The following is a 19,841-nucleotide window of genomic DNA, read 5'->3' on the forward strand; positions in this document are numbered from 1 at the left end:
ATCTAAATCCCCTCAAGTATCTTCATTCGTTTTCCAATTCTTCCCGGTGATTTGTGTCTTTGTTAATTTCATTTTCAATTATTACGGTGGTTCGTTCAAGATTTCTCTTCCTTCGTTATCGTATCAATTCATTCATTGTTTCCAAATCCCACCGTTGGTTCCATCAATACCTTCTCAAGTTTACGCTATATCTCTCTTAATCCTTTCTACGGGAATAAGTAGTATGCCAAATCCAGTGCTTGTCATCAATTTAATTTGATGAAGGATAAGCATACAATAAATCTTATTCTTATTTCCTCGAGGTGATTTAGTTCTTTTCTTCTAGAGATTGTTCATGATGTAGTAATTCTCGTTTCTAGTGTTTCATCTTTTCTTTTTCCGGAGTTCCAAGTTTTCTCGTCACGAAGCTTCATCTAAATCACCGCAAGTCTTCACCTTGTGTTTTCAACTTCCCTTTTTTTATCATCCTTTTATTACCGGAGTTCTTCATGGAGGCTCTACATGATGGTTCATCAAGGATTTAATTCCTTCTCAAAGTGTTCATCGAGATTCTTTTCAGAGGAGTTCAACCATTCTTCATCTTGCATTCCAAAGTGCAATTCTTTCTACCTTATCTTTTGAGTGGTGTTATATCATTCTTGACAATTTTCATTCATGTTTTGTGATTCAACAATTGCCAAGAATGAGGTAGTTAAACCCATCAACTCCTTCGAGCATGAGTTCTTCTCAATCCATCAATCTCTTCATTGGAGTTATCTTGGTATAGATTTCACCTAAATCCTTCCCTAAGGAATGTTGTATTGTGGTGCTTATCAATGATCCGAGCTTTCTCCATATCCTTCTCGGTGAAAGAGGTTTTTCATCTCTTCGTTGATCTCAAGCAAGCAATTGTTTTTCGTTAGTGGCAGAATTTCACCTCAAGTGTTGAGATGTTTTCATAAGCCCACTACAAGCTTATTCGTTTCGTTGTTGGTTTCCAACAACTCCGTTATAACCTTCTTGGAAGGGTGCTTTCCAAGCTCATTTGTGGCAGAAGTTGGCATTTTCTTCTCCATTTTGTTATTCCAATGATCTATCGTCCATTCTTTATTCCGGAGGCAGTGTGTTGTTGATTTCATCAAGTATCACCCCATCTTCTCAAGTTCATGTTCAATTCCTTCCATTTACAGTCGGAGTGCTGCCAAAATTATATCATTCTTATTCATTCTTATCTCGTTTCAACCAGAGTGGTTCCAATTCCTTCTTGTCAATTGTACTCTCATTCATAGCTTTGCAACCTCCAAGGTTCAAATGGTGTTCCTTGTTTCTATTTTCTACCGCAGTGCTCTCAATTGTGTTCTTTCTTTCAACTTTTCAACCTCTCAAGGTTCTTTGGTTTCACTCTTTTGTCGAAGAAGCAACTTAGTTTTACCTCTTCTCTTCCTCTTCCGTTTCTCTCCGGTGCCATCCTAGATGTCAGGACGAGATCCTCTTGTAGTGGTGGAGTGTTGTAACGCCCCGAGACCGACGCTCCAGAAGACTTCCAGGGTTTCCGAGTTTCGTCGTGTGTTTCTTTTGTGCTTGCTCTTTTATTTTTGCATTGCATCATGTCATCATGCCATCATGCCATTTAATTTTTTATAACTCTTATAAATAAATTGTATGGATCTTCGATCCATTTAAATCGAGGGAAAGGTGACTTCTCTTTATAACATACCCTCCCGATATTTAGTGAGATATTATAAAATATTCCATTGTTTTGGAATCACCCATGAACCCACTTGCATATTAAATCCCTTGGCCTTTTCTTCTTGAAGTTTTGACTCTCTAACCTTGCCAATAATTATGTTACCATTTTCTGGAGCTCCACCAAAAATCCGAACATTTTTGGACCTTCCTTTTATCAAGTCCTAGTTCAAACCCATTTGAAATAAATTCAAATGAGTTTGAATTCAACTTTCGCCCATGCTCACTTTCTATTTTTCTTGGAACGAGCATATTTTTGCGAGTCCGGGAAAATTATCCCCATGCGCAAATCTTTCCCTAACCCTCTCTTTCTTTTCCTCTCTTTATTTCTTTTCTGATAGAGATTAGTGAGAGAGAGAGCCCAACCCAGCTGCCCAGGCCAGCCCATCTAACCTTCAAGGCCCAGTCGCTGCCCTGTTAACCCTAGCCCCAACCGATCCAGCCCCCACGCAACTCGCTCGATCCCCTCGTTCCCTCCAGTGCGCCGCCACCGCACACCCGCATCGCCCGACCCCCTCGTTCCCATCTCCCTCGCAGCCTCGCGCCCGACCACCTCCTCGCCGCCCTTGGTGCTGCGCAGCCCTCGACCTCCCCTCCTCTCGAGCGCGCCTCCCATCACGCCCGCCATGGCCTACGAGGCCATCAGTATCGCCGCGTCCCCTTCGCCCTGCCTCGATGCCCGCGCCTCCCGATCGATGCCATCGCCGCTCCGGCCGACGAGGACCCCCTTGTGCCGCCAAGAGGAGAGCTCCTCTTCCTTGCGCCCTGCTCCTTCCTCCTGAGCCTCTCCCTCGAGCTTCTCTGCTTCCGCACCCGCAAGTCATCGGCGTTCTCGACGGCCTCGTCAGCCCCGTTGTTGAACACGGACACCTCCAGGAGCTTCCCCGAGTTCCAGTAGCTCTCGCGTCGCCGTTCCCGCGACGACGACCTCCCCTTCCTCTGGTCCTCCTCCTCACCTCGTGCCCGGCGCCAGCCATGGCCGCCTCGCTGTTGCTCCACCATGTTCGCCTTGCTGCAGCTGCTCCACCCCTTGCTTCGCCTCGTGCCCAACGGCCTGTCCGACGCTGCCCTGCACCAGCTCGTGTGTCCGCGCGTGTAGCCAGGACTGCCAAGACTCAAGGGTTTTCCATGCATCGCCGGGAGCTCCTCCAATTGTTGCCCCGTACACCGCTTTGCTGCTGCCGCTGGATCGCCAAGACCGATCCCCCGAGGAACCTTGTGTTCAACTACACAACGAGCAAGTTCCACTACAACCCATGTTCGACTACGTGGATTCGCCAAGTACCACGACGACCATCGCTTGCCAAGATCGACTACACGGTGATGCGACAAGTACCTCTACCAACAACGCCGAACATCTACGGCCGTGTACAACTACTTCCACTACCGTCGCGAGAACAACTACTTCCACTACGGCCCGTGTACCACTACCGTCGACCCTCAAAGATTCCGTGGACGTCAAGTTCCTCGTCGTGACCCCGAACAACTACGAAACGTGTACCACTACTTCCACGACGTCCCGTGAACGCCTACTTCCTCTACACCGCTCCGAACTCGAACCGCTCCGAAAATGCATGCTTCAAAGGTATAATCCCGAGATGACGACCGCCCGTGACCGAATGCATGTGTTGTATGAGATGCACCCTATGTTTGGGCCGTGTTCGAATTGTCTTCGCACATTCCTCGTTTGCCATGTCGCCGTCCCGTGGGAACCCGGAATCCGGGAGTACCCCCACCATCCTTGCATGACACGATCATGCCCACTTCTCGTTTGCATCGGTATCTCACTCGAGTTATCGGGACCGGAATGTTGCCGTGGCACCATTTTTGTTTCACCGCCGTGGCACCTTTTTCCTTCCGCCATGGTGACAAATGCCTCGTATCATGCTCATGTTAACGTTTTCATAAATTGCATAAAACTTGTATATGTCATCCGCATCATGATAACAACATTTAAAATGTTTAAAATTGTGTTTGCATTAAACTACTAAATGACATGGGGACTTTCTGGAATTGTTGTTTGTTGGTTCTGGCCTCATTTAAACTTGCCTACATAGTTAGTTTATTTATGCTTCACCTCTTGCCATGCTTAACAACATTTAATATTGTTTGGTAACCTAACCGAGAGAGAACTAAATAATTGATGTGGTGTTTCGTCAATATGCAACTCGTTGCATATTGAGCTCCACTTAATTTGTAGTATTATTTGTTGCACTTTGCCATGCCATGCCTCTTTAAACCGGACATGCATCATACTTGTTTGTGCATCATGCCATGTTTATGCCTGTGTGTTTACCATGTTGCTTGCTTCTTCCCGGTTTGCTTCTCTCGTTAGCTTCGGTTTCGTTCCGGAGTTGTGAGGATTCGTTCGACTACGTCCGTTTGTCTTCTTCATGGACTCGTTCTTCTTCCTTGCGGGATTTCAGGCAAGATGACCTTTACCCTCGATATCACTTCTATATTTGCTTGCTAGTTGCCTCGTTCTATCGCTATCCTGCGCTACCTATCACTTGTTTACCATGCCTCCCATATTGCCATGTCAGCCTCTAACCTTTTCACCCTTCCTAGCAAACCGTTGCTTGGCTATGTTACCGCTTTTGCCCAGCCCATCTTATAGCGTTGTTAGTTGCAGGTGAAGTTGAAGATTTGCTCCATGGTGGACAGGATTTTGTTGGGATATCACAATATCTCTTATATTATCAATGCATCTATATACTTGGTAAAGGGTGGAAGACTCGGCCTTTTGCCTGGTGTTTTGTTCCACTTTTGCCGCCCTAGTTTCTGTCATACCGGTGTTATGTTCCTGGATTTTGCGTTCCTTACGCGGTCGGGTGATTTATGGGACCCCCTTGACAGTTCGCTTTGAATAAAACTCCTCCAGCAAGGCCCAACCTTGGTTTGACCATTTGCCTCACCACCACCTATCCCTTTCCCTTGGGTCGGCCAACCCGAGGGTCATCTTTATTTTAGCCCCCCCGGGCCAGTGCTTGTCTAAGTGTTGGTCCGAACTGAGCAGCCTGCGGGGCCACCTCGGGGCAACTCGAGGGCTGGTTTTACTCGTAGCTTGACTTATCCGGTGTTGCCCTGAGAACGAGATATGTGCAGCTCCTATCGGGATTGTCGGTGCATCGGACGGCTTTGCTGGTCTTGTTTTACCATTATCGAAATGTCTAGTAAACCGGGATTCCGAGTCTGATCGGGTCTTCCTGGGAGAAGGTATATCCTTCGTTGATCGCGAGAGCTTATCATGGGCTAAGTTGGGACACCCCTGCGGGGTATAATCTTTCGAAAGCCATGCCTACGGTTATAGGCAGATGGGAATTTGTTAATGTCTGGTTGTAGATAACTTGACACCAGATCTGAATTAAAACGCATCAACCGCGTGTGTAGCCGTGATGGTCTCTTTCCGGCGGAGTCCGGGAAGTGAACACGGTTTTGGGTTATGTTTGGTGTAAGTAGGAGTTCAGGATCACTTCTTGATCATTGCTAGCTTCACGACCATTCCGTTTGCTCTCTTCTCGCTCTTATTTGCGTATGTTAGCCACCATATTTTCTTAGTGCTTGCTGCAACTCCACCTCTTTACCCCTTCCTTTCCCATAAGCTTAAATAGTCTTGATCTCGCGGGTTTTGAGATTGCTGAGTCCTCGTGACTCACCAGATACTATCACAACAGTTGCAGGTGCTGATGATACCAGTGCAGATGATGCAACCGAGCTCAGATGGGAGCTCAACGAAGATCTTAGTTGTTGCTATGTTTCATTTCATGTTGATCAGTAGTGGAGCCCAGTTGGTTCAATCGGGGATCTAGCAGTTGGGTTATCTTCTTTTCTTTTGGCTTCGTCCGTAGTCGGACTACGTGTGTACTCTGAATGATGTATGATTTATTATATGTTCATTGTGTGAAGTGGCGATTGTAAGCCAACTCTTTATCCCAGTCTTATTCATTACATGGGATTGTGTGAAGATGACCCTTCTTGCGACAAAACCACAATGCGGTTATGCCTCTAAGTCGTGCTTCGACACGTGGGAGATATAGCCGCATCATGGGTGTTACAAGTTGGTAATCATAGCCATCCCCGACTTAGGAGCCCCCTGCTTCATTGTTTGCTTGCGTTGTTGAGTCTAGAACAAAAATGTTTTGAGTCTTAGGATTATATATATTGGAGAGTAGGATTCTTTTTACTCCTCAGTCCCTTCGTCGCTCTGGTGAGGTCTCCTGACGTAGATGTTTTGACTTTCCTCTCCTCAAATTTCACTAAAAAAATTAGGATCACGCGGGTATCTTGGAATCGTTCCGATGGTTTTGTGACGAGAACATTGTTCTTGGTGCCTCCTATCTATTATGTGGCTTTGACCCGGGGAGTTGAGCTCCGAGATGTTGTCGTCACAATTTTATCGTTGCAGTTCTGGAATACCTGAGTTTTGCCGACATCGAAAATCTCTTTTATGCAGTTGTTGGTGAGATAACCTCGACGCCACCCAGTACTGAGGCGGGAGTTCGGGAGTATTGCCATAGCTCGTATAACGGATGCTTTTCGAAGGTTGAGGTACACGATTTCCGAAGGTTTCTTGGTTATGTGTTGACAGATGGATACAGCTTGGATGTAGGGATTGTTAGTTTTGGGTGAGATATATATTGCTTCCCCTGTATCCCCAACACCAGATTGCATAACCAGAAAGTTTCGGGAGTTTTATAGGTGGGAATTCAAGTAGCTCCTGGAATATCTTTTCGACAGATGCATGATATGAGATTGGGGTTCGACGTCTAGTGGTCCGCCTTTCCACGGTCGTTTTTACAGTGGTCTCGTTGTGTCTTAAAGAACCCTTGGCTATGCTGGTTCGGGGACACTTCTTATGTCATGTGCACTGCCTTGTACATGATGGTGTTGTATGATCGAGACCGTGTGGGCCCCACCACGAAAACTTCGGACGGAATCTCTATCATATGTTTGTTCCGGCTTATTCTGCAAGCCAAATCCTTTGTTTTGTTTTATTTGTGGTATTCGAGTTGCTTTGAAGTCAAATGTTGAATCCATACCTTTCATAAACGGTGTTCTCATATTGCTATGTGAATACTAATCCTTCTTGATCATCGAGGTCGTCATGTTAATTCTTTTCAAACCGGTGCGCTTCTCTTCGAGATGATCCCATCATTCTCCCCATCCACAAGATCAATTCTAAGTTTTCTCAATGGTGTTTGTTTCGTTCATCCCAAGTTGTCTTTGTTTTCCCGCCCTCCCACCCTTTTTCTTGAAGGACTCAGATTTCTTAATCGGGTATCCATTTTATTGATGGGAAGTCTCTCCATTCTTTTCCGTCAATGTTCTTATCCGGTGATTCTCAAGAAGATACTAACGGAGTTTCAAGTTCCTCATTTTTCATTCTTTTCTTCTTCGGTGGATTCAATTCAAGCTTTCAGTGTTGATCATATTCCTTTCCTCGTGTCAATTGCTTTGTCATGTTTGGTGCACCTCTTAATTACTCACCTTCCTCTATTTCTTCTCCGGAGTGCTTAAGATTATCTCAGAAGATTCAAGTTTCCATTATCAATCCGTTCAAGTTATTTTGAGGTTGTTATCTCATTCAAGCCATTTAATTCAACCGGTGCAATCCCCCTTTTCAATCAATCGTTCAATGGTGTATCTTTTAGTGGGCCCTAACCCACAGGTCTTTTTCCAAGATCTTACCTGACTCTCCTAATTTTCTCGGAGCCATTCCCAAATTCTTTTCAAAGTTTGATGTAAGAATGAATTTTCATCAGTCATATTCCTTCTCCAAGATCTTTCAAATTCTTTTCATCGCTGGTTCAACCTTTCTAATTTTCATCCCGCAGTGCCTCAACAATTTTGGTGGTTCTCATCGTCATTCTCAGCTTTGAAGACCGAAGAAGAGTTCCTCTTAAATCCTTACCCGTTCTTCCAAAGATGCGTGGTTCTAGCTTGATGCCATTCTCTCATAATTGTTTTCGATTGTGAGAATTCTTTTCACCCATCCGACGCATTTCAGGAGTTTCTTTCCTTTCTCGATCTTCTGAAGGCCATCATTTATGAATATTACTTAGTCTCAGCTTTCAGCTCTCGTTCTTGAATTCTTCCGGTGCATCGTTCTAGTCAGCTTGTGATCTCTTCGTTCTCATGTATCTAAATCCCCTCAAGTATCTTCATTCGTTTTCCAATTCTTCCCGGTGATTTGTGTCTTTGTTAATTTCATTTTCAATTATTACGGTGGTTCGTTCAAGATTTCTCTTCCTTCGTTATCGTATCAATTCATTCGTTGTTTCCAAATCCCACCGTTGGTTCCATCAATACCTTCTCAAGTTTACGCTATATCTCTCTTAATCCTTTCTACGGGAATAAGTAGTATGCCAAATCCATTGCTTGTCATCAATTTAATTTGATGAAGGATAAGCATACAATAAATCTTATTCTTATTTCCTCGAGGTGATTCAATTCTTTTCTTCTGGAGATTGTTCATGATGAAGTAATTCTCGTTTCTAGTGTTTCATCTTTTCTTTTTCCGGAGTTCCAAGTTTTCTCGTCACGAAGCTTCATCTAAATCACCGCAAGTCTTCACCTTGTGTTTTCAACTTCCTTTTTTTATCATCCTTTTATTACCGGAGTTCTTCATGGAGGCTCTACATGATGGTTCATCAAGGATTTAATTCCTTCTCGAAGTGTTCATCGAGATTCTTTTCAGAGGAGTTCAACCATTCTTCATCTTGCATTCCAAAGTGCAATTCTTTCTACCTTATCTTTTGAGGTGGTGTTATATCATTCTTGACAATTTTCATTCATGTTTTGTGATTCAACAGTTGCCAAGAATGAGGTAGTTAAACCCATCAACTCCTTCGAGCATGAGTTCTTCTCAATCCATCAATCTCTTCATTGGAGTTATCTTGGTATAGATTTCACCTAAATCCTTCCCTAAGGAATGTTGTATTGTGGTGCTTATCAATGATCCGAGCTTTCTCCATATCCTTCTCGGTGAAAGAGGTTTTTCATATCTTCGTTGATCTCAAGCAAGCAATTGTTTTTCGTTAGTGGCGGAATTTCACCTCAAGTGTTGAGATGTTTTCATAAGCCCACTACAAGCTTATTTGTTTCGTTGTTGGTTTCCAACAACTCCGTTATAACCTTCTTGGAAGGGTGCTTTCCAAGCTCATTTGTGGCAGAAGTTGGCATTTTCTTCTCCATTTTGTTATTCCAATGATCTATCGCCCATTCTTTATTCCGGAGGCAGTGTGTTGTTGATTTCATCAAGTATCACCCCATCTTCTCAAGTTCATGTTCAATTCCTTCCATTTACAGTCGGAGTGCTACCAAAATTATATCATTCTTATTCATTCTTATCTCGTTTCAACCAGAATGGTTCCAATTCCTTCTTGTCAATTGTACTCGTCATTCATAGCTTTGCAACCTCCAAGGTTCAAATGGTGTTCCTTGTTTCTATTTTCTACCGCAGTGCTCTCAATTGTGTTCTTTCTTTCAACTTTTCAACCTCTCAAGGTTCTTTGGTTTCACTCTTTTGTCGAAGAAGCAACTTAGTTTTACCTCTTCTCTTCCTCTTCCGTTTCTCTCCGGTGCCATCCTAGATCTCGGGACGAGATCCTCTTGTAGTGGTGGAGTGTTGTAACGCCCCGAGACCGACGCTCCAGAAGACTTCCAGGGTTTCCGAGTTTCGTCGTGTGTTTCTTTTGTGCTTGCTCTTTTATTTTTGCATTGCATCATGTCATCATGCCATCATGCCATTTAATTTTTTATAACTCTTCTAAATAAATTGTATGGATCTTCGATCCATATAAATCGAGGGAAAGGTGACTTCTCTTTATAACATACCCTCCCGATATTTAGGGAGATATTATAAAATATTCCATTGTTTTGGAATCACCCATGAACCCACTTGCATATTAAATCCCTTGGCCTTTTCTTCTTGAAGTTTTGACTCTCTAACCTTGCCAATAATTCTTTTACCATTTTCCGGAGCTCCACCAAAAATCCGAACATTTTTGGACCTTCCTTTTATCAAGTCCTAGTTCAAACCCATTTGAAATAAATTCAAATGAGTTTGAATTCAACTTTCGCCCATGCTCACTTTCTATTTTTCTTGGAACGAGCATATTTTTGCGAGTCCGAGAAAATTATCCCCATGTACAAATCTTTCCCTAACCCTCTCTTTCTTTTCCTCTCTTTATTTCTTTTCTGATAGAGATTAGTGAGAGAGAGAGCCCAGCCCAGCTGCCCAGGCCAGCCCATCTAACATTCAAGGCCCAGTCGCTGCCCTGTTAACCCTAGCCCCAACCGATCCAGCCCCCACGCAACTCGCTCGATCCCCTCGTTCCCTCCAGTGCGCCGCCACCGCACACCCGCATCGCCCGATCCCCTCGTTCCCATCTCCCTCGCAGCCTCGCGCCCGACCACCTCCTCGCCGCCCTTGGTGCCGTGCAGCCCTCGACCTCCCCTCCTCTCGAGCGTGCCTCCCATCGCGCCCGCCATGGCCCGCGAGGCCATCAGCATCCCCGCGTCCCCATCGCCCTGCCTCGACGCCCGCGCCTCCCGATCGATGCCATCGCCGCTCCGGCCGACGAGGACCCCCTTGTGCCGCCCAGAGGAGAGCTCCTCTTCCTTGCGCCCTGCTCCTTCCTCCTGAGCCTCTCCCTCGAGCTTCTCTGCTTCCATACCCGCAAGTCGTCGGCGTTCCCGACGGCCTCGTCAGCCCCGTTGTTGAACACGGACACCTCCAGGAGCTTCCCCGAGTTCCAATAGCTCTCGCGTCGCCGTTCCCGCGACGACGACCTCCCCTTCCTCTGGTCCTCCTCCTCACCTCGTGCCCGGCGCCAGCCATGGCCGCCTTGCTGTTGCTCCACCATGTTCGCCTTGCTGCAGCTGCTCCACCCCTTGCTTCGCCTCGTGCCCAACGGCTTGTCCGACGCTGCCCTACACCAGCTCGTGTGTCCGCACGTGTAGCCAGGACTGCCAAGACTCAAGGGTTTTCTAGGCGTCCCCGGGAGCTCCTCCAATTGTTGCCCCGTACACCGCTTTGCTGCTGCCGCTGGATCACCAAGACCGATCCCCCGAGGAACCTTGTGTTCAACTACACAACGAGCAAGTTCCACTACAACCCATGTTCGACTACGTGGATTCGCCAAGTACCACGACGACCATCGCTTGCCAAGATCGACTACACGGTGATGCGACAAGTACCTCTACCAATGACGCTGAACATCTACGGCCGTGTACAACTACTTCCACTACCATCGCGAGAACGACTACTTCCACTACGGCCCGTGTACCACTACCGTCGACCCTCGAAGATTCCGTGGACGTCAAGTTCCTCGTCGTGACCCCGAACAACTACGAAACGTGTACCACTACTTCCATGACGTCCCGTGAACACCTACTTCCTCTACACCGCTCTGAACTCAAACCGCTCCGAAAATGCATGCTTCAAAGGTATAATCCCGAGATGACGACCGCCCGTGACCGAATGCATGTGTTGTATGAGATGCGCCCTATGTTTGGGCCGTGTTCGAATTGTCTTTGCACATTCCTCGTTTGCCATGTCGCCGTCCCGGGGGAACCCGGAATCCGGGAGCACCCCACCGTCCTTGCATGACACGATCACGCCCACTTCTCGTTTGCATCGGTATCTCACTCGAGTTATCGGGACCGGAATGTTGCCGTGGCACCATTTTTGTTTCACCGCCGTGGCACCTTTTTCCTTCCGCCATGGTGACAAATGCCTCGTATTATGCTCATGTTAACGTTTTCATAAATTGCATAAAACTTGTATATGTCATCCGCATCATGATAACAACATTTAAAATGTTTAAAATTGTGTTTGCATTAAACTACTAAATGACATGGGGACTTTCCGGAATTGTTGTTTGTTGGTTCCGGCCTCATTTAAACTTGCCTAAATAGTTAGTTTATTTATGCTTCACCTCTTGCCATGCTTAACAACATTTAATATTGTTTGGTAACCTAACCGAGAGAGAACTAAATAATTGATGTGGTGTTTCGTCAATATGCAACTCGTTGCATATTGAGCTCCACTTAATTTGTAGTGTTGTTTGTTGCACTTTGCCATGCCATGCCTCTTTAAACCGGACATGCATCATACTTGTTTGTGCATCATGCCATGTTTATGCCTGTGTGTTTACCATGTTGCTTGCTTCTTCCCGGTTTGCTTCTCTCGTTAGCTTCGGTTTCGTTCCGGAGTTTTGAGGATTCGTTCGACTACGTCCGTTTGTCTTCTTCATGGACTCGTTCTTCTTCCTTGCGGGATTTCAGGCAAGATGACCTTTACCCTCGATATCACTTCTATCTTTGCTTGCTAGTTGCTTCGTTCTATCGCTATCCTGCGCTACCTATCACTTGTTTACCATGCCTCCCATATTGCCATGTCAGCCTCTAACCTTTTCACCCTTCCTAGCAAACCGTTGCTTGGCTATGTTACCGCTTTTGCCCAGCCCATCTTATAGCGTTGTTAGTTGCAGGTGAAGTTGAAGATTTGCTCCATGGTGGACAGGATTTTGTTGGGATATCACAATATCTCTTATATTATCAATGCATCTATATACTTGGTAAAGGGTGGGAGACTCGGCCTTTTGCCTGGTGTTTTGTTCCACTCTTGCCGCCCTAGTTTCCGTCATACCGGTGTTATGTTCCCGGATTTTGCGTTCCTTACGCGGTCGGGTGATTTATGGGACCCCCTTGACAGTTCGCTTTGAATAAAACTCCTCCAGCAAGGCCCAACCTTGGTTTTACCATTTGCCTCACCACCACCTATCCCTTTCCCTTGGGTCGGCCAACCCGAGGGTCATCTTTATTTTAGCCCCCCCAGGCCAGTGCTTGTCTAAGTGTTGGTCCGAACTGAGTAGCCTGCGGGGCCACCTCGGGGCAACTCGAGGGCTGGTTTTACTCGTAGCTTGACTTACCGGTGTTGCCCTGAGAACGAGATATGTGCAGCTCCTATCGGGATTGTCGGCGCATCGGGCGGCTTTGCTGGTCTTGTTTTACCATTGTCGAAATGTCTTGTAAACCGGGATTCCGAGTCTGATCGGGTCTTCCTGGGAGAAGGTATATCCTTCATTGATCGCGAGAGCTTATCATGGGCTAAGTTGGGACACCCCTGCGGGGTATAATCTTTCGAAAGCCGTGCCTACGGTTATAGGCAGATGGGAATTTGTTAATGTCCGGTTGTAGATAACTTGACACCAGATCTGAATTAAAACGCATCAACCGCGTGTGTAGCCGTGATGGTCTCTTTTCGGCGGAGTCCGGGAAGTGAACACGGTTTTGGGTTATGTTTGGCGTAAGTAGGAGTTCAGGATCACTTCTTGATCATTGCTAGCTTCACGACCGTTCCGTTTGCTCTCTTCTCGCTCTTATTTGCGTATGTTAGCCACCATATTTGCTTAGTGCTTGCTGCAACTCCACCTCTTTACCCCTTCCTTTCCCATAAGCTTAAATAGTCTTGATCTCGCGGGTTTTGAGATTGCTGAGTCCTCGTGACTCACCAGATACTATCACAACAGTTGCAGGTGCCGATGATACCAGTGCAGATGATGCAATCGAGCTCAGATGGGATCTCAACGAAGATCTTAGTTGTTGCTATGTTTCGTTTCATGTTGATCAGTAGTGGAGCCCAGTTGGTTCAATCGGGGATCTAGCAGTTGGGTTATCTTCTTTTCTTTTGGCTTCGTCCGTAGTCGGACTACGTGTGTACTCTGAATGATGTATGATTTATTATATGTTCATTGTGTGAAGTGGCGATTGTAAGCCAACTCTTTATCCCAGTCTTGTTCATTACATGGGATTGTGTGAAGATGACCCTTCTTGCGACAAAACCACAATGCGGTTATGCCTCTAAGTCGTGCTTTGACACGTGGGAGATATAGCCGCATCGTGGGTGTTACAAGTTGGTAATCAGAGCCATCCCCGACTTAGGAGCCCCCTACTTCATTGTTTGCTTGCGTTGTTGAGTCTAGAACAAAAATGTTTTGAGTCTTAGGATTATATATATTGGAGAGTAGGATTCTTTTTACTCCTCAGTCCCTTCGTCGCTCTAGTGAGGTCTCTTGACGTAGATGTTTTGACTTTCCTCTCCTCAAATTTCACTAAAAAAAATTAGGATCACGCGGGTATCTTGGAATCGTTCCGATGGTTTTGTGACGAGAACATTGTTCTTGGTGCCTCCTGTCTATTATGTGGCTTTGACCCGGGGAGTTGAGCTCCGAGATGTCGTCGTCACAATTTTATCGTTGCAGTTCTGGAATACCTGAGTTTTGCCGACATCGAAAATCTCTTTTATGCAGTTGTTGGTGAGATAACCTCGACGCCACCCAGTATTGGGGCGGGAGTTCGGGAGTATTGCCATAGCTCGTATAACGGATGCTTTTCGAAGGTTGAGGTACACGATTTCCGAAGGTTTCTTGGTTATGTGTTGACGGATGGATACAGCTTGGATATAGGGATTGTTAGTTTTGGGTGAGATATATATTGCTTCCCTTGTATCCCCAACACCAGATTGCATAACCAGAAAGTTTTGGGAGTTTTATAGGTGGGAATTCAAGTAGCTCCTAGAATATCTTTTCGACAGATGCATGATATGAGATTGGGGTTCGACGTCTAGTGGTCCGCCTTTCCACGGTCGTTTTTACAGTGGTCTCGTTGTGTCTTAAAGAACCCTTGGCTATGCTGGTTTGGGGACACTTCTTATGTCATGTGCACTGCCTTGTACATGATGGTGCTGTATGATCGAGACCGTGAGGGCCCCACCACGAAAACTTCAGACGGAATCTCTATCATATGTTTGTTCCGGCTTATTCTGCAAGCCAAATCCTTTGTTTTGCTTTATTTGTGGTATTCGAGTTGCTTCGAAGTCAAATGTTGAATCCATACCTTTCATAAACGGTGTTCTCATATTGCTACGTGAATACTAATCCTTCTTGATCATTGAGGTCGTCATGTTAATTCTTTTCAAACCGGTGCGCTTCTCTTCGAGATGATCCCATCATTCTCCCCATCCGCAAGATCAATTCTAAGTTTTCTCAATGGTGTTTGTTTCGTTCATCCCAAGTTGTCTTGTTTTCCCGCCCTCCCACCCTTTTTCTTGAAGGACTCAGATTTCTTAATCGGGTATCCATTTTATTGATGGGAAGTCTCTCCATTCTTTTCCGTCAATGTTCTTATCCGGTGATTCTCAAGAAGATACTAACGGAGTTTCAAGTTCATCATTTTTCATTCTTTTCTTCTTCGGTGGATCCAATTCAAGCTTTCAGTGTTGATCATATTTCTTTCCTCGTGTCAATTCCTTTGTCATGCTTGGTGCACCTCTTAATTACTCACCTTCCTCTATTTCTTCTCCGGAGTACTTAAGATTATCTCAGAAGATTCAAGTTTCCATTCTCAACCCGTTCAAGTTATTTTGAGGTTGTTATCTCATTCAAGCCATTTAATTCAACCGGTGCAATCCCCCTTTTCAATCAATCGTTCAATGGTGTATCTTTTAGTGGGCCCTAACCCATAGGTCTTTTTCCAAGATCTTACCTGACTCTCCTAATTTTCCCGGAGCCATTCCCAAATTCTTTTCAAAGTTTGATGTAAGAATGAATTTTCATCAGTCATATTCCTTCTCCAAGATCTTTCAAATTCTTTTCATCGCTGGTTCAACCTTTCTAATTTTCATCCTGCAGTGCCTCAACAATTTTGGTGGTTCTCGTCGTCATTCTCAGCTTTGAAGACCGAAGAAGAGTTCCTCTTAAATCCTTACCCGTTCTTCCAAAGATGCGTGGTTCTAGCTTGATGCCATTCTCTCATAATTGTTTTCGATTGTGAGAATTCTTTTCACCCATCCGACGCATTTCAGGAGTTTCTTTCCTTTCTCGATCTTCTGAAGGCCATCATTTATGAATATTACTTAGTCTCAGCTTTCAGCTCTCGTTCTTGAATTCTTCCGGTGCATCGTTCTAGTCAGCTTGTGATCTCTTCGTTCTCATGTATCTAAATCCCCTCAAGTATCTTCATTCGTTTTCCAATTATTCCCGGTGATTTGTGTATTTGTTAATTTCATTTTCAATTATTACGGTGGTTCGTTCAAGATTTCTCTTCCTTCGTTATCGTATCAATTCATTCGTTGTTTCCAAATCCCACCGTTGGTTCCATCAATACCTTCTCAAGTTTACGCTATATCTCTCTTAATCCTTTCTACGGGAATAAGTAGTATGCCAAATCCATTGCTTGTCATCAATTTAATTTGATGAAGGATAAGCATACAATAAATCTTATTCTTATTTCCTCGAGGTGATTCAATTCTTTTCTTCCGGAGATTGTTCACGATGAAGTAATTCTCGTTTCTAGTGTTTCATCTTTTCTTTTTCCGGAGTTCCAAGTTTTCTCGTCACGAAGCTTCATCTAAATCACCGCAAGTCTTCACCTTGTGTTTTCAACTTCCTTTTTTTATCATCCTTTTATTACCGGAGTTCTTCATGGAGGCTCTACATGATGGTTCATCAAGGATTTAATTCCTTCTCGAAGTGTTCATCGAGATTCTTTTCAGAGGAGTTCAACCATTCTTCATCTTGCATTCGAAAGTGCAATTCTTTCTACCTTATCTTTTGAGGTGGTGTTATATCATTCTTGACAATTTTCATTCATGTTTTGTGATTCAACAGTTGCCAAGAATGAGGTAGTTAAACCCATCAACTCCTTCGAGCATGAGTTCTTCTCAATCCATCAATCTCTTCATTTGAGTTATCTTGGTATAGATTTCACCTAAATCCTTCCCTAAGGAATGTTGTATTGTGGTGCTTATCAATGATCCGAGCTTTCTCCATATCCTTCTCGGTGAAAGAGGTTTTTCATCTCTTCGTTGATCTCAAGCAAGCAATTGTTTTTCGTTAGTGGCAGAATTTCACCTCAAGTGTTGAGATGTTTTCATAAGCCCACTACAAGCTTATTCGTTTCGTTGTTGGTTTCCAACAACTCCGTTATAACCTTCTTGGAAGGGTGCTTTCCAAGCTCATTTGTGGCAGAAGTTGGCATTTTCTTCTCCATTTTGTTATTCCAATGATCTATCGCCCATTCTTTATTCCGGAGGCAGTGTGTTGTTGATTTCATCAAGTATCACCCCATCTTCTCAAGTTCATGTTCAATTCCTTCCATTTACAGTCGGAGTGCTGCCAAAATTATATCATTCTTATTCATTCTTATCTCGTTTCAACCAGAGTGGTTCCAATTCCTTCTTGTCAATTGTACTCGTCATTCATAGCTTTGCAACCTCCAAGGTTCAAATGGTGTTCCTTGTTTCTATTTTCTACCACAGTGCTCTCAATTGTGTTCTTTCTTTCAACTTTTCAACCTCTCAAGGTTCTTTGGTTTCACTCTTTTGCCGAAAAAGCAACTTAGTTTTACCTCTTCTCTTCCTCTTCCGTTTCTCTCCGGTGCCATCCTAGATCTCGGGACGAGATCCTCTTGTAGTGGTGGAGTGTTGTAACGCCCCGAGACCGACGCTCCAGAAGACTTCCAGGGTTTCCGAGTTTTGTCGTGTGTTTCTTTTGTGCTTGCTCTTTTATTTTTGCAGTGCATCATGTCATCATGCCATCATGCCATTTAATTTTTTATAACTCTTCTAAATAAATTGTATGGATCTTCGATCCATTTAAATCGAGGGAAAGGTGACTTCTCTTTATAACATACCCTCCCGATATTTAGGGAGATATTATAAAATATTCCGTTGTTTTGGAATCACCCATGAACCCACTTGCATATTAAATCCCTTGGCCTTTTCTTCTTGAAGTTTTGACTCTCTAACCTTGCCAATAATTCTTTTACCATTTTCCGGAGCTCCACCAAAAATCCGAACATTTTTGGACCTTCCTTTTATCAAGTCCTAGTTCAAACCCATTTGAAATAAATTCAAATGAGTTTGAATTCAACTTTCGCCCATGCTCTCTTTCTATTTTTCTTAGAACAAGCATATTTTTGCGAGTCCGGGAAAATTATCCCCATGCGCAAATCTTTCCCTAACCCTCTCTTTCTTTTCCTCTCTTTATTTCTTTTCTGATAGAGATTAGTGAGAGAGAGAGAGCCCAGCCCAGCTGCCCAGGCCAACCCATCTAACCTTCAAGGCCCAGTCGCTGCCCTGTTAACCCTAGCCCCAACCGATCCAGCCACCATGCAACTCGCTCGATCCCCTCGTTCCCTCCAGTGCGCCGCCACCGCACACCCGCATCGCCCGATCCCCTCGTTCCCATCTCCCTCGCAGCCTCGCGCCCGACCACCTCCTCGCCGCCCTTGGTGCCGCGCAGCCCTCGACCTCCCCTCCTCTCGAGCACGCCTCCCATCGCGCCCGCCATGGCCCGCGAGGCCATCAGCATCCCCGCGTCCCTGTCGCCCTGCCTTGATGCCCGCGCCTCCCGATCGATGCCATCGCCGCTCCGGCCGACGAGGACCCCCTTGTGCCGCCAAGAGGAGAGCTCCTCTTCCTTGCGCCCTGCTCCTTCCTCCTGAGCCTCTCCCTCGAGCTTCTCTGCTTCCGCACCCGCAAGTCGTCGGTGTTCCCGACGGCCTCGTCAGCCCCGTTGTTGAACACGGACACCTCCAGGAGCTTCCCCGAGTTCCAGTAGCTCTCGCGTCGCCGTTCCCGCGACGACGACCTCCCCTTCCTCTGGTCCTCCTCCTCACCTCGTGCCCGGCGCCAGCCATGGCCGCCTCGCTGTTGCTCCACCATGTTCGCCTTGCTGCAGCTGCTCCACCCCTTGCTTCGCCTCGTGCCCAACGGCTTGTCCGACGCTGCCCTGCACCAGCTCGTGTGTCCGCGCGTGTAGCCAGGACTGCCAAGACTCAAGGGTTTTCCATGCGTCGCCGGGAGCTCCTCCAATTCTTGCCCCGTACACCGCTTTGCTGCTGCCGCTGGATCGCCAAGACCGATCCCCCGAGGAACCTTGTGTTCAACTAGACAACGAGCAAGTTCCACTACAACCCATGTTTGACTACGTGGATCCGCCAAGTACCACGACGACCATCGCTTGCCAAGATCGACTACACGGTGATGCGACAAGTACCTCTACCGATGACGCCGAACATCTATGGCCGTGTACAACTACTTACACTACCATCGCGAGAACGACTACTTCCACTACGGCCCGTGTACCACTACCGTCGACCCTCGAAGATTCCGTGGACGTCAAGTTCCTCGTCGTGACCCTGAACAACTACGAAACGTGTACCACTACTTCCATGAAGTCCCGTGAACGCCTACTTTCTCTACACCGCTCCGAAAATGCATGCTTCAAAGGTATAATCCCGAGATGACGACCGCCCGTGACCGAATGCATGTGTTGTATGATATGCATCCTATGTTTGGGCCGTGTTCGAATTGTCTTTGCACATTCCTCGTTTGCCATGTCGCCGTCCCGTGGGAACCCGGAATCCGGGAGCACCCCACCATCCTTGCATGACACGATCACGCCCACTTCTCGTTTGCATCGGTATCTCACTCGAGTTATCGAGACCGGAATGTTGTCGTGGGACCATTTTTGTTTCACCGCCGTGGCACCTTTTTCCTTCCGCCATGGTGACAAATGCCTCGTATCATGCTCATGTTAACATTTTCATAAATTGCATAAAACTTGTATATGTCATCCGCATCATGATAACAACATTTAAAATGTTTAAAATTGTGTTTGCATTAAACTACTAAATGACATGGGGACTTTCCGGAATTTTTGTTTGTTGGTTCCGGCCTCATTTAAACTTGCCTAAATAGTTAGTTTATTTATGCTTCACGTCTTGCCATGCTTAACAACATTTAATATTGTTTGGTAACCTAACCAAGAGAGAACTAAATAATTGATGTGGTGTTTCGTCAATATGCAACTCGTTGCATATTGAGCTCCACTTAATTTGTAGTATTGTTTGTTGCACTTTGCCATGCCATGCCTCATTAAACCGGACATGCATCATACTTGTTTGTGCATCATGCCATGTTTATGCCTGTGTGTTTACCATGTTGCTTGCTTCTTTCCGGTTTGCTTCTCTCGTTAGCTTCGGTTTCGTTCCGGAGTTGTGAGGATTCGTTTGACTACGTCCGTTTGTCTTCTTCACGGACTTGT

Source organism: Triticum dicoccoides, chromosome 7B (genome assembly GCF_002162155.2).
Source record: "Triticum dicoccoides isolate Atlit2015 ecotype Zavitan chromosome 7B, WEW_v2.0, whole genome shotgun sequence".
In the NCBI taxonomy this organism is placed as follows: Eukaryota; Viridiplantae; Streptophyta; class Magnoliopsida; order Poales; family Poaceae; genus Triticum; species Triticum dicoccoides.